At 42.5% G+C, this 17,494-nt stretch overlaps 2 pseudogenes; both read left to right on the top strand.

The window, feature by feature from the left end:
* LOC115693883 (26S proteasome non-ATPase regulatory subunit 12 homolog B-like) overlaps positions 1-16,060 on the top strand; it is a 70,051-nt pseudogene extending 53,991 nt beyond the window's left edge.
* The window catches only part of LOC115693882 (26S proteasome non-ATPase regulatory subunit 12 homolog A-like), a 91,553-nt pseudogene that overhangs the window by 56,282 nt on the left and 17,777 nt on the right, over positions 1-17,494 (top strand).

Raw genomic sequence — 17,494 nt, 5'->3', positions numbered from 1 at the left:
ATATATAACAATCATGGCACATATGTGGCACACACAGTCACACGTACGCCAAACACATGCTCATGCATCGAGTCTCACACACTCGCATGCTATTCAATGCATGTTTATGCATGCAAATGTCATTGACATGTCATGCACATTTCTTTGGCCCATTGGCCCACACTGGCACACTTGCCCAATTAATTATTATTACGACTCGAGTCATCAATTTTTCATGGCCCGGTGCGTCTAGCCTCGCTTCAAAGTGCATGAGGCGCGAAGCCGATCCGGCCCGGTGTCTCTAGCACGCTTCAAAGTGCATGAGGCGCAACATCGTTTCTCCTTGCGAACCGAGCACGCTTCAAAGTGCATGAGGATGGTCGCCTTCCGACGTACGGGCATCGTCCCGCTTCAAAGTGCATGAGGACGGTATCGACCCGAAGGTCCTTAGGTGATCACACGGCTCATTATTATCGAACCCGGCGTATAACGCCGGGGTATTTTAGGTGATCACATGCTCATGGCGTACACGCATTCTCGCACAATTTCATCACATGCCTCACTCTTGGCATACACAATGCGTGTCCATGTTATGTAATGCAATGCACCACGAGCACCAATGTAATTTAGACACCTAATGTCACAACACGTGCTTAATTGGCCCAATTAATACCGTGTGGCCCAACGTGCGATTCACAACTCAATAATTAACTACAAGCCAAACAGTGGCCAATCGCACTCCACAAATGCAGCCACACAACATGCGACATGGCAGTACGCAATCAATCACAATTAAGCACGAATTACATACCATCAGTCAATCCGGGCATACCCGGCAATTTCACCAACAAGCTCCTAAATTGATCATTAAACCCCATTTTCCTCCCCAATAGTTCTCATTAAACCACTAAATTTTCCCGATAATAAATTCTACTAATCGGTCCTCAACCCAGTCTCAAATACACACTACTATTATCTAAGCCAGTCAAAAATGCACCGATAATACCTAAACCAGTCCAGGAAAAACGCACTATCAGTCCTAATCCGGGTTTAGGAATTTTACTCACCTAATCCAAAGTCACGACGTCGGGGAACGGCGGCCGATCACTGGTGAACAGTGAAACCGGCGGCGGACTTCCCGGCGGACGGCGGCGCGGTGTACGGACGGCGGGGTGAACATCACCACCGTACGGACGGCGTGAATGCACCACCGTACGGACACACCGTACGGACGCCGGGAACGGTGGCCGGCGAGGCGCCGGGTCACGGCGGCGGCGGCCGTACGGTGCAGATGAACGATGAACCGTACGGACGGTTAACGTGAACCGTACGGTCACCTGTACGGACGGGGCTGAACGGGCGACAGTATGGACGTGCTGGAGGCCTGGGTGTCGACGGAACGGCGATCGGAGCTCCGGCGAAGCTCCGGCGGTACTGTTTGTAAAACAGAAAAAATGAGAAAAGAGGAAAAAGAGAGAGAGAGAGAGAGAGAGAGAGAGAGAGAGAGAGAGAGAGAGAGAGAGAGAGAGAGAGAGAGAGAGCTGTTTTTGGACTCAAACCGGGGCTGATGGTGGCTGCTCTTGGGTGAAACTAGTCTGCTGGTGGTGCTGGCTCGCGGGGACAGCTCACTGGGTCTGTTCCTGAACGAACAGCACCAGGGATGTGCGAGAAACGCAAACTGCGCAAATGGAAACGGGAGAGAAGAAGGGAAATTCGGGAAAAATTTGGCCGAATGAACTCGAAGAGAGAGAGGGTCTGGTCAAATAGGTCAACAAAGTGTGGGTTGAATCCAAGTGTCAAAATCTAGGCCAATTGGACAATTTTGCCCTTGATCCAATGGCCAAGATTAATCCATATCCAATAATTTAGGGGTGAAATGGTCTTTTGTCCCTAACCATGGTTGACCAGACCTGGTTTAGCCTTAACTCACCTTGGTTAATCCCAAAATTAAATCCAATTTTCGGAATTAATCAAAAATGGCCTAGGGGCATTTTCGTAATTTTCCGATCCCGAACCGAAATTCCAATTTTTGCACATACGCGTTCCATATATGCGTGGCCAACATAATATGGCGTCGGAATCGCGAAATTCATCGCGTAAGCCCTCGAAAATCCACTTCAAAGTTTCGGGAATAAAATAATATTATTTTTTCCAATTTTTGTCGAAATTCCAATTTTTGGCCAAAACGACTCCTGGTATGCGTGGCCACCCAAAAATGGCGTCGGCCACGAAAAATAACCTCATTTGGCCTCGAAAAGCGACGCTGACATCCCGGGGGCAAAATCGTAATTTTTCACCCCCGGACCGAAATTCCAATTTTTACTCGTACTAACTCCTCATGTGAGTGGCCAGCGTAATATGACGTCAGATTCCCAAAAATAGTCTCTTAAGCCTTTGAAAATCGATACCGAAATCCGGGCCCAATTCCGTGAACAAAACCCGCTAAACTTTCAATTTCAGGGTCTCTCACTAACGGGCGGCAGTTTAGAGATTACGCATATCGACCTAGGGCTACCCGTATCGTAATGGTCTCGATCATTGAGAGAATGAGAAATTATCATTAGCCCCAGAGGCTACGATCGTTCGGTTTAGGTTCAGGACTGATTGGCCACGTGTACTTTTCGGTCATGCAGATTCACCTGCGATCTAAGTGTACAACGTTGGCCCTGGCCAAACCAAATCCGTTACCTTTCCTAAGATCGGCCCACATCGGTTCAAAATATTCCCTCAGCATCTCTCGTGATTGGTATCCGTCTCACGATAGGGTCCCCGGTCCACGTACCATCTTCTAGTTAGCCATACCCTATTGATTAGTATCCCGAGAGTGATCAGCTCTGGGTGAGACTTACCAAAATGAAATGCGAAATAATATCAGTTTCATTGATCCCGGAAATTACATCGAAATTCGGGCTGTTACAATAAAGCATCGAGTTCACAAAATTCTCGTATGAGGTAGGCAGTGAATATAACACGATCAAAGCTTGATCTCCATCCTCGAGTTTAATATCTAGATTTTTCATATCCAAAACAATTTTATTAAACTCATCCAAGTGTTCCTGAACAGACGTACCTTCACGCATCTTTAGGGTATAAAGACACTGCTTCAAATAAAGTCTCAATGTTAGAGATTTCTTTATGTAGAGACTTTCCAGTTTCTTCCAGAGATCGGCCGCTGTTTCCTCATCAGCGACTTCTCGCAAAACCTTGTCATCTAGAGACAACTGGATCGCGCTATGCGCCTTCTCGTCCATCTCTTCAATCTCAGCCGAGGTCATATGGTCTAGATATTTTCCGTCCAGCGCCCTAACCGTACCCTCTTGCCTCAATAAAGCCTTCATCTTTATTCTCCATAATCCGAAGTTGTTCTGTCCGTCAAAAGATGAGATCTGAAACTTCAAAGATGCCATCTCAAAGAACCCTAGAATCGAACTAGGCTCTGATACCATTTGTTGTAAAACAAATGCGAAAAAATAAATACAGAACACAAGGATTTTCATGGTTCGATCACAAGGTGATCTACGTTCACGGGCGAGGCAAGACAAGATTCCACTATAATCAAAGAGAGTACAGTTTTCAGAAGTCGAAACAACGACAAAACCTCACGGCTCACAAAACTCTCTGAAAACAAAATTCTCTTTGCATCAATGAGAAAACCTAGCCGCGGTATAAATAGAGCTCCCCAAAAAATTTCCCCGGGGGCTATGCCCCTGAACCCCCCTGGACATTTGTTCACTTGCTCCAGCTCGAGCGAATCGCTATAGAGATTTGTTCGTTTTCTCCGGGTTGGGCCTATCGGCCCAACCCGGAGCAAACGAACTAAATCTTAATTTTTTCTCCACTTTTGGGTCGCACAAAAATATATCGGGTCGGGTGATGAACCGGACCGAGTACATAAAATTCAAGACATATTTAACAACGACATACATGCAATTTGACAACCGATGTTTAGGCAATGACCAATATTGGATTTTTACTTTTAGCAAGCATTTCCATTCCATATATAAAGTGACATTTTATTTGTTTGTGTAAACATCTATCTAGATATAGTTGTGATTTCTTTACGTAAAAATCCTCTTATGAAAATCTCAAAAGTCCATCCTTATCGACTCATATGGGACCAGTTGTGAACAAATTCCTAGAATGGGTCAATCGACAAATGAATAAAGTTTAGCTTGACATTTATCAAAGTGAATAGATAAGGGTTGACCCGCAACGAGTGAGAGCTAAGAACAATCTAGCATAAATTATGTCGACACGGAGTTTTCATAGTAGCGGAACGGATTTCAATTACGGGTACAGGTGAGAGCCTCAAAATGCATTTGTCCAAGTCTTTAAGTTAGCTTTGGAACTGTTCATGTTGATCCTCCACAACCTCTACCGAATTCACCACTAAATTCCCGAGATTCTCTGTTCAGTCACACCAATTTCCCAAACTTCTCGCACAGCTTGTGCTTCACATTTCTTTGCCCTTCCATTTTGGCATGCGGCAATCTAATCGTGGTGTCTTACTCGCTTCACCTTCCCATTACAATTCCCCGACGATTCCATTTATTAATGGAAAAGCAAGTCAAGTCGTGCTGGATCTCAAATTTCAATCAAAGCACCTGCGTAGGTTCCACGCACCTTCCGCATAATGCTGACGAAATTACGCGTGCAATAACTCAGCATTCTTCAAGCAGTCAGCAGCGTTCAAGCGTGCACGGTAGAAAAAGCAAGGACTAGGAGCATCTTTATTGCAAGTTGTTTTCTTTTCTACTTTTTTGTTAAAAGAAAAAGCAAGTCAAGTCAAGAAGCACTTGCATAGCTTCCCCGCAACTTCCGCATAATACTTTGCGATTATTACGCGTGCAATAACTCAGCATTCTTTAAGCAGTCAGCAATCATCATTGTTCAAGCACGCACAGTAGAGAGTGTTGTGTGTTGGTAATCCAACGTCCAAGGCTAAGGATCGGGGGAGATCACAGCAGTGGGTGGGTTGTGTTGTTCGAACACTCCTCAGGTAGTCGACGACTCCTTGCCCTTCTCCGTTTCCTGCTTTGATTGCTCCTTTTTTTCTGATGAGTTGTCTGAGAGTTTCTATTGTTGTTTGAATGTAGATCCGAGTTTGAGTCCTGTGAAACATTTCTGCTATTCCCAGATCTGGGAATAAATACTTCTTCTCTCTGTTTCCTTCTCCATCAATCTCTTTTACAGTCCTCTTGAGATGAAAAGAAAAGAACCCACTCATTCAGAATATCCGATCCACGAGCCCTCTTCCTCATCGACCTCTCCACATGTAGGTGATTATGAAGGCGGAAGGGAAATGATTACGAAGTGTTCTTGAGCTTTAGAGGGGAAGACACTCGCAAAGGTTTCACCGATCATCTCTATCATAACCTTGAACATGCAGGAATTCACGTGTTCAGAGACGACAATGAGCTCCGTGTTGGTGAGGAGATTGGTCCGGAGCTTCTCTGTAGTATTACGAATTCTAAGATCTCAATTCCGATTATTTCGGAGAACTACGATTCAAGCAAATGGTGCCTTCGCGAGCTGGCTGAGATGTTGAAGTGCAGGAGAAGTAAATGGCGGATAGTGTTGCCCATATTTTACAAAGCGAAACCCTCACAGGTGCGACCTACTGGGAGATCAAGAGATGCTATCAATGCACATAAAAAGAATATGGACGAAATGGTTGAGAAGGAATGGGAAGAAGCACTCAAAGAAGTCAGCTCCTTGAAAGGATGGGAATTGGAGAAAATTGATAACGGGTACCTTATACTCCAACAAAAAATTGTTTAATTTTTCATAAATAGATCTTTCTTGAAAAAGAATATACATATTGCTATCCTATAGTAATCTTCATTGTTATTTGACAGGCATGAAGGAACATTGGTTAAAATTGTTGTCAAAAAAGTTATGTGCGAGTTAAAAAGACTTTTTCAACTAAATGTCCCTGAACAGTTGGTGGGAATCAATGATCATGTGCAACGGATTATGAGCAAGATAGATGTTGAATTCAATGGTACAAGGATTATTGGAATTTACGGAATGGGCGGTATCGGTAAGACGACTCTTGCAAAGGTGTTATACAACAAACTCTCTAGTCATTTTGACTGTCGTAGCTTCATGGCAAATATCCAAGAGACATCTCAGTGCAAGGGTATTGAATGCGTACAAAAGCAACTCATTTCTGCCATGATAGGAAGTTCGTGTGATGTGGCTAATGTCGACGAAGGAGTCAGTGTCATCAAATCTTGTTTTACGAGTAAGAAAGTCCTAGTTCTTCTAGATGATATGGATGATTGTACTCACACGAATGCTTTGGTCAGGGATGGTAGTTGGTTTGAAGCGGGAAGTATAGTCATCATCACAACTAGAAACAAAAGCATTCCCGATGGAGGTAGGGCGGGCAACATGTACCAACTCAACGAGTTGTCTTTAAAACTATCATTGATTTTATTAGTAGACATGTATTTCGAAAGGATTCTCCTCCGAGTGATTATGAGGTTATCTCTCGTGATATTGTATCTACTAGTTGGGGGCTCCCATTAGCTCTTGAAGTTATAGGCTCGTTCTTTTGTGGAAAGAGAGAAGAAATATGGAAAGATACATTAAAGAAATTAAAGAAAGTGCCGATAAGAAAGTGCAAGAGAAGTTGAAAATAAGTTATGAAGCATTAGATGACAAGGAGCAACAAATATTTTTGGATATTGCATGCTTTTTCATTGTATCACATAAACAAAATCCAACTTACATGTGAGACGCCAGTAGTTTTTTCCCGAGAAGGGGGATTGAAGTATTGAGTCTTATGTCCCTAATTAAAATTGATAAATACAGCAACCTAATGATGCATGATCAACTGAGAGATCTTGGAAGGGAAATTGTTCGTCTAGAAAATCCGAAGGACCCTCAAAAGCGAAGCAGATTATGGAATTCTGAGGAAGCCGTAGATGTGATTGACGGAAACAAGGTAAGAATTTTCTCTACTTGTCTTAGTCAGTGAATTTGGTTCCATCTTCCCTTTCTTGTTTGAAATAAAAATAGTTGTCAGTCTTGACTCCCCAAAACTAGCTGCTTCTACTAGCAAAAGAGCTATTTTGATTAATTGCTGTTTTTGCCTGATTCTAGAACATAATCGAGGAGCAATTTCTTGTTTACGGAGGAATGATATATATATTGGCAAAAGTACACTAGAAGTGCCATAACTTGTGTACGGCGATTACTTTGGTGCCATAACTTTTTTTCGGATCACTTTGATGCCAAGTCGGAGGAAAATCGATCACTTTAGTGATTCCGGCCAAAAAGCTGACCTGGCATTCATATTAAAAAAAAATGGTCTGACTTGTACACGGTGGAAATTACGTGGCTTTTTTTCGAATTTTTAAATTTTTTTTTTTTTAAAAAAGTTGCAGCAGCGGCGAGGGAGGCCTCGCCGCTGCTGCCGCCAACCCACCACCGCCGGGAAGGGCCGGCGGTGGTGGGCACAGTGGTCGGCGAGGGTCTTCGGCCTCTGGTCGGGGCCCGACGACCCTCGCCGAGCCTAGGGAGGGCCGGATCCGGCGACCCTCGCCGAGCCCAGCGAGGGCCGGATCCGGCGAGGCGAGACCTCGCCGTCACGACCCCGGCGACGGCGTGGTCTCGCCTCTCCGGACGAAGGCGGGGCCAAACCTCGCCGTCGCCTGGGTCGCGACGGCGAGGTCTCGCCTAGCCCGGCCGAGGCGAGGCCGACCTCACCGTCGCCCGGGTTGCGACGGCGAGGTCTCGCCGCCCGGCGAAGGCGAGGCCGCGCCTCGCCGTCGCGACCCGAGCGACGGCGAGGTTTGGCCTCGCCTTCGTCCGGCGAGGCGAGACCTCGCCGTCGCGACCTAGCGACGGCGCGAGGTCCGGCTCGCCTTCCGTCCGGCGAGGTCCGGCCTCGCCTTCGTCCGGCGAGGCGAGACCTCGCCGTCGCGACCTAGGCGACGGCGAGGTCCTGCCTTGCCTTTCTTTGGCGAGGCGAGACCTCGCCGTCGCCTAGGTCGCGACGGCGAGGTCTCGCCTTGCCGAATCCGGCCCTCGCTAGGCTCGGCGAGGGTCGCGGCCCGGCCGGGGGCCCGGCGACCCTCGCCGACCACGCGCGCCCACCACCGCCGGCCCTTCCCGGCGATGGTGGGTTGGCGGCAGCGCAGAGGCGAGGGCTCCCTCGCCGCTGCTGCAGGTTTTTTTTTTTTAATATAATTTAATTTTTTTAAAAAAAAGTACATGTCAGCGGGCTAAACGACGTCGTTTTTGGTTTTTAATGCTGATTGGACCTCTCCGGCGAGCCGTGGACCTCTCCGGCGAGCCGTGTCAGCGCCACATCGGATTTCCGACGAGCCACGTCAGCATTGGCACTAAAGTGATCGATTTTCAAAAAAGTTGACACCAAAGTGATCCGAAAAAAAGTTATGACACCAGAGTGATCACCGTACACAAATTATGGCACTTCTAGTGTACTTTTGCCTATATATATTTGCCCGGTAGTATAGTGATGAGAATACTCTTCTCTTGGTAACTTTAATGAAACAACAAAACTACAAAAGCAGAATGTTTGATAGATTACTTTTAAAGGAGAAGCCTATGCCATGATAGTATGACAGCAAATTGAAATCAGTGCATTTTATTTTACATTAGTTGATCTCATCTCATAATTTAAAACTTATGGTCTACAATGTTTCCAAGTTGCAGGGCGCTAGAAAGATTGAGGCACTTTCTCTTGGCAATTGTGGTGAGGGAAGAATATACACGGCTGAACAATTTAAAGAAATGACCAACTTGAGGTTCCTTCTAGCGGATGGTGTGAATTTCACTGGAGATTTCCAAAGCTTACTTCCTAAATTAAGATGGCTTCGGTGGGTGGGTTGTCCCTCGGATTTTACTGCGGCCAACTTTCATCCGAATAAATTAGTTGTACTCGATTTGTCAAATAGTGCAATTTCGGAGGATTGGAGAGGGTGGGCTCTGCTCAAGGTAAGATGTAAAGAAGGCATTGAAGTATTTTCAATATAATTTTTTATCCTTGTGCATATAACATTTGAAAATTGATTTTCATAATTAAACTAGTCATTTATCTTTAATCTCATACTATTGAAGGAATACATGGTGCCCAATGATTGCATCTCTCTTCCATTTGAATTAGTCATCTGCTACTTGATAATAAAAGTTGCTTATATTTAATCAGTAAACATTTCCTTTGAAATGTTATTTAGAAATATATGCAGTCGGCACTTGAATATCCCCAACATTCTTTTGCAATTGATATGCTTAACAAATATTTATATGTTGGCGTAGCATAACACTACTAAAAAAGACATTTAAAATTATATAAGACAACCGTGAAGTAGTTGGGGAGCATGGGTATTTTTTGAGGAATTCTAAAAGTCAAAACATAAGGAGTAGTGGAAAATCACAAGCTGCAATAGTCCAATGACACTGAGGTATCATTTCTTCTTTTTTTTTTTTTTTCAGATGGCAACTGAGCTCAAAGTTCTCAACCTCGGGAAATGTCTATCTTTGAGAAGAACTCCCGACATGTCTACTTACGAAAGCTTGGAGATTTTGATTCTTGCATATTGTGTGAATCTGGAAGAGATTCATCCTTCTATTGGGGACATCAAGACCTTCGTTTCCTTGGATGTCTCTAGTTGTAAAAGACTCAAGGAGCTACCTGCGGGAATAGGTAGAATGGTAAAATTGAGGGAGTTTTGCATAAATGACACTGATATACAGGAGATTCATATTTCGAGAGGTCATTTAATGAAGCTGGAGACTTTATTTGCCTTGAATTGTCAACGACTTTCTTAACTTCCTAAATCTATGGGATCCCTTGTTTCGTTAACTCAATTGTACTTATATGGTTCGATAATTGAAGAATTACCTAAATCCATTGGTTCCATAAAAGACCTCAAGACTTTGAGTGCCAATGAATGTAGACTGTTAGCCTGCATATACACAGCTCCATAGGTGATCTAGCATCTTTACAAAGGTTGTTCTTAGGTGGGTGCTTCTCATTGACAGAGATCCCCGACTCGATTGGAAAATTGACATCATTGACCAAGCTAGACTTAGGATACACATCAATTACGAAATTACCTGAAAGCATTGGGAATATGCCAAATTTGAGGATCTCGGAAATTAGAAAAACTGCTGTTACGGAATTGCCTGATGTCATCGGGAAATTGGCAAAACTCTAGAGGTTGGGAGTTGAAGAATGCGAAAAACTAGAACGACTACCTTGTAATATATGTGAATTGGTTTCGCTAGAGGAGCTTTCTTTAGACAATTCAGGCATTTCGAACTTGCTAGAAAGCATTTCTAAGCTCTCTTCTCTCCAAGAGCTTAGCGTTGGAGATTGTGAAAAGCTCCGAGAATTATCAGAACTACCCTTTGGCTTAACAGCTCTAGTTATCACCTGCCAGGAGCCGCCGTTGCCCCATCTTTCCCAGCTAACCTGTCTTGAGGAACTCACTCTTTCTAATTGCCCCTGGCTTGAACATGTCCCAGAGCTTCTCGAGGAACTCACTCTTTCTAATTGCTTGAATTCAGTTGAATCCAAGGCCTTGGTGGATCAAAATCCGCACAAGTGTCGGACGTCTTTAAGTGCACGTCCGCCGAACGATCGCTAGACTTTTCAAGTTTTAAATATCTGAGAACCCTCGGTGTTTGAAATTGCCAGAGTGTAACTGAAATTCAAAACCTTGATTGATCAGAATCCTTAATAAATTTGAATATTATAAATTGCCGTTCCCTCAAATCAGTGGACCTTTCGAATTTAAAGAATCTGCGGCATTTTTATTCTGGGAGTCGCGAAAATTTAGTTGAACTCGAGGGATTGGGACCCTTGCGAGTTTTTCGTAGTTGTGGAAGCCCGTCTCTTAGACAATCACCGGACCTGTTGCGTTTAACTTCATTGGCGACGGAGGTGTGATGGTGATGATGGGGGGATCCGCTTGGAAGTGAGGGAGGTGGGAGGTCGGTTGTCGTCTGGGCCAGTGGGAGGGGAGGATCACAGACAGAAGGTGTTTCGGATCTCCTCCCATTTTCCTCTTCCCATTTCCTCTTTTATTATTCATTCTTTTCTCTTTTCATTCTTAACCGTTTCGTTTTCTCTCTCATCATCAGTTGCGTTCAAGAGAAGGAGAGAGAGAGGGGAAACGGAAGAAGAGCAGAAGTTTTCGCGAGGGAGGGAGGGGGTTCACCGAGTCCTCGCTTTCTCTCTGTCCATTTTTTCCTTCCCCCTCAGGGGGCTCCGAAGCGATCGTTGCTTGCAGACTTTTTGGCCGATTCCTCGAGCTCGCCTTCCGATATCTAGGAGCGGATCGAGATTGGTTAGTCCTTCTTCTTTTGATTGATGCTTGATTCGCCTGGTTACTTCTTCTTCTCCTCCTCCTGCTCCTCCTTCTTCCTCTTGAATGATGGAAGGTTGGGGTTGATGATGTTCCTGTGGAAGTTTGATGGTGGCGCCTGTGTTTATGTATGTATACAAAGTAAAATATGTCAAAAAAGCAAAGGGATTAGCCTTAGCCCGGCGGATATCCTTTCTGGCAGGGTTCTTGAATTTGCACTTACTCATGAAGTGAAAATTGATTGATATCGGGCGAGTTCTTCAGCAAACTCGTTAGGTAGAAGTTGTCGAAAAGAGGCACTTTGTTTAAGTTACGGTAGTTTTATTTTTTGTTTTATCTTCTTTTCAGGGTTTAGTAGTTGGGCCTCCTCTTCGATTTTATTCTGGTCAGTAGATTTGTTTTAGGATTTGAATTGTCTTGTATAGAGATAGATTCTCTTTGTTTTAGATGGATAGGTATTTCCATGGTGCCTTACGTTATTATACCTTTTACATAATACTAATTCAGGGATTGATGTTCGTGTAATTAGGGCCGCCTTCGGGGATTGAACTATAAGGAGATTATAAATGAGAATGAGGTGTTGCTCTCATCCTGAATTAGATTGTATGGGAGATTTAATTGGTGGTTGTGGCAAGGCAGAAGATACTTTCTATACAGACTTGGGAGAATCCATAAGCTTTTCGCTGTAGTACGAATAAGTTTTTATTGCTGGAGTTGGAAGTGGGCTCTACCTTCATGAGAGCTTGGGTTGGGGTAAATGGAAGGTCTGCTGTGCCTCCACAAACAGCAGCACAGCCCAATGCCGACACCTTTGTACGGCAACCATCTTTTCTGGCTGGGGACGGAATTCTTTTGTACGTAATAGCATATAGCTCTGTACCTTGTCTATTTCTTTCATCCTCCTGTCTTCTTACTTACACTGTTATCATCTGGTTTTGCATTTGTTTTATTCTCTTCTTAACTTTTGCCCTGGATGCTTCTCTAGTTAACTTTCTTTAAGAGGTACGAGAGCTTCTTCACTGATGTGCTTCTGCTGTGGTGATGCTCGTGCTTTTGTCTTCTACTTTTGAGATTCATTCCCTCTTTTCAAAGATAACACACAGGTGTTAGTACAGAAAAAAGATCAAGAATCTATCGCTTTAGACCTTAATTTTCTCTGTCGTCTTATGGTCATTGATTCAAAGTATCGTCCAATTTCAATCATTTAGTATCAATCTTAACAACCTTTACCTTAAGGGTTATATTTTATATTGCAGGGATTGCCTACCATATGTGTACTGATTAGATCATCAACTGTCGTTTTGTGTAGCTGTGACATGCCATCTATGTATAACTATCTAAAAAATGAATGTGCTTGGCATATCTACATGGGAATTGGCTCTAGGCAATCTGGTGGGATGCAAGATCTCAGGCCTGGTGCTTGTGCTCTAGAATCTAGTATGGTGGACTCCTCTAGAATCTAGCATTGTGGGATCCTCTTCAGTTTCTCACCTTGTGTTTCTGATTCTCTCCCATGATTGCCCCAAATTTTTACTTTTTGTTCTCCTGCTCATTTATGAATTGCATTACTTTTTTTTCATGTCTAGTTCAGGATACATTTCATGATATGTCCTTTATGGGGATTTTATAGTGCTTGTGCTGTTTGCAAGTTTTTAATTGGCTGGGATGCTCTTTATAGAGATACCTGTATTTGTATTGTGCCTTGCTATTGTCCCTTTTGGTTCCTTTTTTGACCATATTTTCATTCTAGAGTGACAAATTTTCCGTGCTGTTAATCAATAGTTCAAATCAAAGTTTTAATTGTGATCTAGACATTATCAAGTTATTCACCTGATTGGACAGTGACTTACATGTTGCTGTTTTCTTATCACCAGGCTGTGACAGCAATGCTGCAGCAGGCTATGCAATATGTTGACCAGACACCTGATCTTGAGACCAAGATAGAGCTTATTAAGACACTTGACTCTGTCGCCGCTGGGAAGGTGAATATGTGAGATGAAACCCTGTTGCAGCTTATGTTCAGCACCAATCTGTTTTTGTTTCGTGGTTTCTGTAGCTAGTTTCGTAATGCAGATATATGTTGAAATTGAGAGAGCACGGTCGATCAAGAAACTTGCAAAAAGAAAGGAAGAACAGGGTCTTACAGCAGAAGCTACTGATTTGATGCAAGAAATCGGGGTAACTAGAAGTTGACCTCTATTGTCACTGATCTTGTAATTGGTTTTTCCTTGTCCAACATTCCTATGATGGGCTTGAAATCCAGGTATAAAGTTTTGGAGCAACGGCAAAGACAGAGAAAATTGCCTTCATGTTTTAACAAGTACGGGTTTTTTGTATTGCTTTTAGTCATTTATGCACTATTACTATGATTGGTTTTCTGATCGATGGATTTTGCAGGTTCATCTGTGCACAGATCGCCAGGATTATGTCTGTGCACATATCCTTTGCAGGAAGATCAACCCCCGAGTGTTTGATGCAGATCCTTCCAAAGAGAATAAAAAGCCTAAAGAAGGTGAAAACATTGTGGAACAAGCGCCCGCTGATATTCCGTCTCTTCTGGAGTTGAGACAGATATACAATGACTCATGATATGGTAAATTGGTGTCTTGCTTTTTCTAATGTTGTGTCCACTTTCTTTTAACTAATTTGTTTTTGCCAATCAAGTGCCACCTGGTATTCAGGTTGTGGTTCAAACCATGAACTTGTATGGCTTTATATATCTGGCACACTGTTCTTCCTTTCTAGCTTTATCGCAAACTCTGACGTTCCAGATGTACTTGATGGATTTGAACTCGCATCTCAATATACCTCGCATTTATGTGGTTAACAATGTAGGTATTACTCACATAATAATGATTACCTTGAGATTTGTCGATACTACAAGGCGATATATGAGATTCCATCAGTGAAGGGCAACCCAGAGCAGGTGAAGCTCTTTCCTTGTTAAGTCTTCATTGAGATTTTCAAGGCACAGCTGTTCATTCTGTGATTTAATTAAATGCAGGTTCTAATGAAAATCTACTGGTACTTAGTTCTATAACCACATGATCCTATGCAGTCAAGCCTTCTTAATGCCACTTTAGAGGTTAAACATTTCTCAGAAATTCCCCAATTCAGGTACCATCTTTGAATTGGTCTAGGTAATTGGTTGTACATTTTGCAATATCTCAATAATGTGCCATAGAATTTGGTCAACCATGCCTTTGATATTTTAACGCAGGTTGCTGCTGAAACAATTGGTCATGGTGGAGTTTATCCAACGGACTCCTCTTTAAAGTACTTTCACAGATGAATTTGAGAATGGGATAACATGCTAGGAGGTGCACTTGTTGAGAAGGCAGCAGAAAATCTAAGACAGAGAACATCGAACATGTAAGTACAGAACTTTGTCATTTTTCTTCTTTTCATTGGATCATCATTCAGATGTGACTCACTCTATTTCTGCAGAATATTATTGTCGTTTCGAAGTATTACTCAAGGATTACCTTAAAGGGACTTGCAGAGCTGTTATGCCTCAGCATCCAGGTCTGATTATGTGGAACATTTGTTGATGTTCTTTATCGATGTCACTCTTTATGAATGATTGCCTAGACCCCTCATTTAACCCTGAGCAGCCTCTCTGCCTGTGATCCCTGATTGGGGCATGCTTGCTGGACTTGGATACAAGATCCAAAATATGTGTAAATGAGGTTTTGGTGCGATGAAAGCCAAAGGCTTGTCATGGATTTGCGAATGTTGTCTTCATAGTTTTGTTTCATAAAAATTTCTGACCGACATATAAGTGTACACTTGGCTTAGTCAACCTCTGCTCATAAATTTGTTGTAGCTATAAGTGTCATTGTCTGGCATTGTGAAACCATTTCTTGTCCTGTGGAGCCTGAAATTCTGATGCGCTTTTTCTGCTAGTATTAACACTCACCATTTCCTGTGTTCAGAAAATCTTAATAGCTGAATCACTCAAGGAAAGAGCTCTTTTTTGGGTTCTCTTACTGCTGTTGTTAAGAGCTTTAATCAACCACATGCGTCAATTTATTAAATCAACACTATCATCTGATCAAGAGACCATATAATGATAATTATACAAGCTCGTATGATATTTTGTAAGCCTGACCTCTTCTATATTACCATTTTAGGAAGCTGAGAAGCATCTCTCCTTAATGGTTTTTTCCAAGTCCCTGGTGGCAAAGATAGACCGGCCAATAGGAATTGTCAGTTTCCAGACGACAAAGGACAGCAATGAGATTTTGAACTCAGGAGCGACATATTTGGAAACGCTGCTTGACCTTGTCGAGAAAAGTTGCCACCAAATCCCCAAGGAAACCACGGTTCATGAGGCTGCTTTGAGGGCTCAAAGATGTTTTTAGTTGAATGAATGATCTCTCCCCTCGAGCCTCTCTCTCTCTCTCTCTCTCTCACCGAAGAATGCTGCTTCACATTGTGTCTGAAGTGGGGACTGGATATATACATCATAGAACTCTTGCGTAGCTGTCTTAAATTTGATTGCATATTTTGCAGGGGGACCAGATCCGGGCCTTGTTTCGGACTGAAATGATATACTGAATACACTTTCTGTATAGGAATGTAGTTTGGTCTTTTCATCTTTCTTCTTTACTCTTTCCTCCCTCCTTTTAATTGAAGATTTGTGGGCTTTCAGGGTCCACAACTTGTACCAATGGAACAGGTATTAGCACGAGATGTGCACTCATTTGGACTGAAATAAGCACCTTGTTACAGAATTGTGTTTCGCATTACAAATATTGCCGGTGCTTGTGTTTTTCTTAACATCGGGGATAACATTATCTCTCCAGATTAAAGGCTTAATGAATGCTACCTTTCCATTTCATTTCACATTCAAAATGAGCACCTGTTTCTAGGGAGCTTCATTTCAATAAGATAACTGCACTTTTTATTTCCTCGAAGGACATTATTTTTCTCCAAGTTGATACCTGATATGAGATGGACCTTGTTCTCCAGATTTCCAGGTCCATCATTTTCTTCATGGAAACTGAAAAAATTGGGAAAAGTTGTGGCCACGACAACTTTGGACTGTGGAAATAGTTATGCCCACTAAGTACAAAGCACAATTTCAATGTACTGACCTTTCTTGTTATATGTGCCGTCAATACTTGGAAATTACATCAATCATCATAAGATACATTTGAAAGTCATTTTTGAGATCCTCATTAACATGATCAATTATTTATGAGAAGTAAACTGTTTTTTCTTAAAAATTTAGTTTTCAGTTTAAAGCGACCATAAACATGTTTTAGTGTAATTGTCAACGCCCTATTTCAAGTGTCGGGAAAATTCGAGGTAATGCAAAAAATCAATTTTTCGGCCATTAATTGAAGATCTCTTTTCGCCACGTACTAAAACCAATTAAAATTCTGAAAAAGAAAAAAAACAACTGCTATAAAGCATTCAAAACATTTTGTTGGATAAAAATTAACGTAAGAAAAAGTTTGTGATGTTCATTACAGTAAGGGTGGATCGTATGCTTGATGAAGAAGACGCCATTAATTTTAGTGGACAATTTTCGCCCAATTGGAGTGGTACCAATTTGAAAACCCTAATCCGTTTTTCCTTTGTTTGTTTTTTTCTACAGAACCTTAAATCCCATCTTCCCTTTTTTTTTTTATACAATTCTTCCGTTTTCAATTACTTTTTCTTTTCTTACTTTTCCATCCTACGTATAGTCATTTTAAAGAGGCCGATATTACACTGTCAACATTTCGATAATCCACATCAATTACGTGGTAAATTTTAAAAAGTAGACATAGCCTTTGAAGAAAAAAAAAGGGAAGAGAAAGTCGAGGGAGTTAAGGTGATATTAACCCTTCTTTTAATTGAAAATTTGTATTCTTATTATTTGGTATTACCCAGTCATGGCCACGGGCCGGTTTTGGCTCGGAACCGGCCCAGCTTGTTGACCGGGCCCGCGGTTCGGAACCGGAACCGGCCCGTGGCCTACGGGTCCGGTTCCGGTTCCAAATTATTTAAAAAAAATGAATATTTTTTTAAAAAAATTCATTATTTAAATTTTTTTTTATAAAAAAAATTGAACTCTAATTGCCATGCATTGTAAGTGCATTGATCTCCAATTACAATGCTTGGCTTGAGTGTGTTGAACTCTAATTACAAAGCTTGGCTTGGGTTTTATAAACAACCCC

Source organism: Syzygium oleosum, unplaced genomic scaffold, assembly GCF_021117445.2.
Source record: "Syzygium oleosum isolate NSW1041296 unplaced genomic scaffold, Sole_v2.1 Sole_v2.44, whole genome shotgun sequence".
In the NCBI taxonomy this organism is placed as follows: Eukaryota; Viridiplantae; Streptophyta; class Magnoliopsida; order Myrtales; family Myrtaceae; genus Syzygium; species Syzygium oleosum.
Note: the sequence above shows the minus strand (reverse complement) of the source record. Positions and strands in the feature narration are given on the sequence as shown.